Source organism: Mastomys coucha, unplaced genomic scaffold (assembly GCF_008632895.1).
Source record: "Mastomys coucha isolate ucsf_1 unplaced genomic scaffold, UCSF_Mcou_1 pScaffold2, whole genome shotgun sequence".
NCBI classification, from domain to species: Eukaryota; Metazoa; Chordata; class Mammalia; order Rodentia; family Muridae; genus Mastomys; species Mastomys coucha.
This window is the reverse complement of record NW_022196902.1, coordinates 16,495,893-16,500,808: the sequence shown is the minus strand read 5'-3', so window position 1 is coordinate 16,500,808 and position 4,916 is coordinate 16,495,893. Positions and strand designations below refer to the sequence as shown.

Below are 4,916 nucleotides of genomic sequence, written 5' to 3'. Positions count from 1 at the left end.
TGATGCTTGCATCTATGTTTCCTGACTTCTTTCCTAAGATTTCTAAATCCAGAGTTGTCTCTTTTTGTCATTTCTTTATGGTTTCGACCCCCATTTTTAGGTCCTGGATGGTTTTACTCAATTCCTTCACCTTTTTGTTTGTGTTTTCCTGCAATTCCTTAAGGGATTTTTGAGTTTGCTCTTTAAGTGCTTCTACTTGTTTACTTGTGATCTCCTGTAATTCTTTATGGGATTTTTTTTGTTTCCTCTTTAAGGGCTTGTACCTCTTCACCTGTATTCTCCTGTATTTCTTTAAGGGAGTTATTCATGTCCTTCTTAAGTTCCTCTATCAGCATTGTGAGATATGATTTTAGATCCAATTCTTGCTTTTCTGGTGTTTTGGGATATCCAGGACTTGCTGCTGTGGGAGTACTAGGTTCTGATGAAGCCATGTGGTCTTGGTTTCTGTTGGTAGGATTCTTGCATTCGCCTTTCGCCATCTCTTGACTTTTGGTGTTAGATGTTCTACGTGTCTCTGACTAGAGCTTGTTCTGTCCCTGCTGCCCTGCAAGTCCCTTGTGGTTCGTGGGGCCTGTGCTTCCCAGCTGGCTGCTCCCATTTTTTAAACTTACCGGAGAGAAAATGGTGAGTCTCACCCAAGTCTCTTGGTTAAGACGCTCCCCGGAGGTAGGCCCTCCACTTGCAGGGAAGGGGCAGAGAGGGATGCTGATCCACCTCTGTCACTTGGAAGCTGATAGGATCCTGTCGCTGCAGCCCTGCAACTCCCCTGGGACTCGTGGGGCCTCAGGGTGAATGTTCTTTGATGCAATCCTAGTATATAACCTTATCTATTTAATACAAATTCTAGCAGTGGAGCAGAATTGATGTGGTTGCATCTAAAAGGTCACAATGACTTTCAGTTTGATAGCTCCCATTTCTGTGCCAGGACTCTTCCTCTCCCCTGCACTTTGGTATAACCTCTCATGCACTGCGTGGAAGCATCATGTGCCCATAAAAAGTTGATGGTCTATTTAAAAAAGGTAGGAAGTAATTGAGAGTGATTGGAACTCTGGGAGATAGTCAGAGGCAGAAGATTTGCTCCATGGATTCTGAGGATGTCAGGTGTATGAAACTGAGGAGAGGTAACTAGCCTTGTGTAGCTCTAGCAGCTGATCTGAACAGAAAAATCATGTAAGTAGTTTTCAGGGCTGGAGAGATGGTTCTGTGCATAAAGTACTTGCTGTGCAGGCACAAGGTCCTGAGCACAGATGCCTAGCACTCACGTAGAAGCTAGATATGGCTACACATTGGCAACCTCAGTGCTGGGGACTGAAGATGGAAGATCCCTGGATCTTTTGGCCCACCAATGTATCTCAAACAGCAAGCTCCAAGTTCAGTAAGAAACCATGTCTCAAAAATCAAGGTGGGCAAGGATTGATGCCAACTCCAGGCCTCCACATACATGCACATGGGTGAGCACGCTGCACACATGTACCCAAACCCCTCATCCAGGTCTCAGAGCAAGAAGTAAAATTGAAAAGAGGTGACTTTTAGATGATGCAATGGTTAGCAATTTGGATATTCAAGCATGCTGTGTATAGCAGTACACAACACAGTACAGTTTTAGATACATAATACATATCTGTGAAGGAATAAAACAGTGAAATGCAGTAGGCAGTTGAGTAATTCTAAACATATGAACAGAAAATCCAAGCAAGTGTACTTACCTTACACATATCAATATGTGAGTATTTTTATGAATGCATATTAGACATGTAAATGTGCTATGTAATGTCATCTAATTTATTCTCCTTCATAGAATATATGGAGATATCATGTAGATATGATAAATCACAAGGTGAGATTTTATACAGGCTGGAAGTTCGGTGAGCACAGGGTTTCTCATGTATTTTGAACTCCATGATTACAAAGAGGAAATGCTTTGGGAGCACATGGAGACAAGGGACAGACGATGGCCATTTGGGAAGCATGATCAGTTTTTCCAGTGTCTTAACAGTTGATGTGAGTTCAGATTCACAAGGATTCTGCTAAGTTTTCATTTCATTTAGACCCAAAGTCCCTTCCCTGTGGTTTTGAAACCGAATAGTTCACGTTTCCTTTGCCTGTCAAACTCCCTGGAATGTTTCTGGGTTTTGATTGTTATGCAACTTGGATATCTGCACATGGCTTTTCTTTAAAGACACATGCTTCTCAGAAGTGTAAATGCTCAACTGGTAGTCCAAAGGCTCTTATAATATTGTCCCCAAACACCACTGAAACATCTCAGAAATGTCAACACTAGTTTAGTCACAAAGTCTATGGGAAAAGCCATTTTAGCTGAAATCCCACTAGTAGTGATCAGAAGTCAAGTTGGAGTCACACACCATCCCTGATGAAATCAGGATAACACAACATTTTGACTCCCAAAATGGGGACTGGGTTATGGAGAAAACATAAATACTAGAAGAAGTGACCCTGATAAATATTGACTTTCTGGCAAGTTTGGGTCTCTCCATGCTGAATAAAAATATGAGGCCTTTTAGTGACACTTGACCTATGAAGTCATGTCCAATATTATACTACGCTGGACAAGAACTGCAAAACAAATGAATGTCCCAGTGAAGCCAAGTTATTACATCAGCATTTGATTAATTTTCTCCATATTATGCTTGCTTTTGCCAATTACCACCCACCTCCCCAGCATGAAGTTTCTGGTTTATAGGAATTTCAATATATCCATGTCATGAATTTACAAGATATTACTTACCTTGAAGAGTAAGCATAAACAAGACATAACACTAGAGCAACATTTGAGTTCAGAGAGGAAGGGGAAGAACAGTATGGAAGGTCTGAGAGTGCATGAGAAGCAAGCCATGAGTATTCTTGTTTGCATCTCTCTTAAACTCTATTCCCAAAATTCTAATTTCTATGTTTCCACTTATTTCTGGATTCTCGTAAACAAAAGTCAAAGTCATTTCCCTGCACGTTGTTCTCTCTCTAGTCTTAAACTTCCCTAGATTTGTTGCATGGACATATTCTGTAGGAGAGGACAACTAGGAAACACTGTGCATAGATCCAATAAACAACACTGCCAATGTATGCATTGTTACTGAATGGAAGACATGAGAAAAACATTATTTCTCAGCACCTGCTATAATACATAGAAGAGTCCAAGAAGCAGGGTGTGCTCCTCTACTCACAGGGGTTTAAAACTCAGTCGAGGAAAAGGATTGGATTGTAAAAAATGAACGTAGGGATGCCCAAGAGGAGATAAAAGGAGGAGGTGTTGTCTGCAGGTCTATAACTAAATCTTGAACTTTAAAGTGGAACGAACCACTTACAAAATTTTGTTCTTTATCCAGGATGGAATATTCTTTCGGATCCAGAAGAGCAGGCCACTCTGAGACAAATGAACCATGGTCTGATTGATCCAGGATCCTTTTCTTCATTGAGTTTCAGGAAAACTGACGGTGAAGTAGAGTGCTGGATACAATTCAGAGTTCCTGCCAGATGGATATAATACATCAGTAAATGCCGTCAACTCCATCTATATAGAACCTCTCACTTTATCAAGTATTGACCCAATAACTTTTATTTTTAATCAATCAGAAAGAACCCACTACAATACTTTTCTTCAGACAATAAGGTGGTGGTTTGGTTGACTGATTGAACTCACTTTGCAAACAGTTGTGGTTTTATAGAGACATGATTTTGGCTTCAAAAGCCTTCCTTCTTTTCCAGTTCAGTTTATGACTCATTGGAGAGCCATGCAAAGGCAGTAGGCTCAGGCCCGTGTGTTAATGTTTTAGCGATAATTCCCATTGGGCTCATGAATGGACTCATTGAATGAACAAGTGATAGACAAGAGGGGAAAAGAATGTTAAAACCCCAAATAGCCACACAGGGAAGCCCAGAGGCTCAGTGCCTTCAGTACCACCTAATATTCCACAATTCCCTGGGCAAGTCACTTCAGTGTTAAGAGGGGTCCCTGGTGCTGAATCCAGGTTTCTTAATGTTCTTCTTGCTCCTCTGTAAATAAAACCAAGTTTACTGAGCCCAAAGGAACTCCTCCTTCTCCTCTTTTTCCTCCTCTTCCTCTTCCTCCTCCTCTTCCTTGTTTTTCCTCTTCCTCCTTCCCCTCCTTTCCTCCTCTTTCTCCTCCTTAAATCTGGAGCTCAGGAAAATCTAGATTTGGCTCTTCTTCTATATAACTACATGGTATCCTATATGTTAAATTTTCTCTGTATACCCGAATCTTAGTTTAAAAACCCAAGTGGGACTTGACATCTCTAGCCCATTCTAGGTAAATTTTTTCTGTTGTTGAAAAAAAGAAAAGGCACCTCTCAGCTCCTGATTTGAATACCACGTTGCAGCCTGATGTGAATTAAACTGTCTGGGTTATAAACCGGCTACAGACTAAGCTTCTGATGGAAGCAGCCAGTGACCCTTGGCAGCAGCCACACTTGCAGTTCCCGCTATAGTATTCAGTTACGCCTCTGCTCTCCGGCTAGCAGCTGCCTGTTATATAACTGTGACTGTTGCTGGATTACTTAATCCCTTTGCCTAACCCTAATTGCACAGTTTGCTTGCGGCTTCTGTAATACCTGGTTCTCTCCAGCAACACACTACAAGGGTAGATGTGGCTGCCGCCGCCAAACACTGCTCTCGCTGAGTTAAAATTCTGTCATGTGGAACTTACAAATACCACCCATTGTAGAAGACATTATTTCTGCTTTTCCTTCTGTCTCTTTCTAGCTGGCAAGGGAGTCCTGCCCAAAATGACCTAGCATTAGGAAAAATTCTAACAAATAATAAAGTTGTCCCGCCCAGGTACAGTACATACTGTCCTCTGACTTACCGCACAAGAGAAAGTGAGGGGGCAGCTGGAGACATCCGGGGGAGTCACAGCAAGATGATTCACCTTAAATACAAGGCTT

At 41.7% G+C, this 4,916-nt stretch overlaps 1 long non-coding RNA gene across 1 annotated transcript in view; it reads right to left on the bottom strand.

Annotated features, from left to right (window-relative positions):
• Nucleotides 1–3,275: 3,275 nt before the first annotated feature.
• LOC116097845 overlaps nucleotides 3,276–4,916 on the bottom strand; it is a 104,829-nt gene continuing 103,188 nt past the window's right edge. Inside the window, exons 2-3 of the long non-coding RNA XR_004121579.1 lie at nucleotides 4,838–4,900; nucleotides 3,276–3,482 (exon numbers count right to left, since the gene is read on the bottom strand). This is a non-coding gene — a long non-coding RNA (uncharacterized LOC116097845). The remainder of the gene's footprint in view (nucleotides 3,483–4,837; nucleotides 4,901–4,916) is intronic.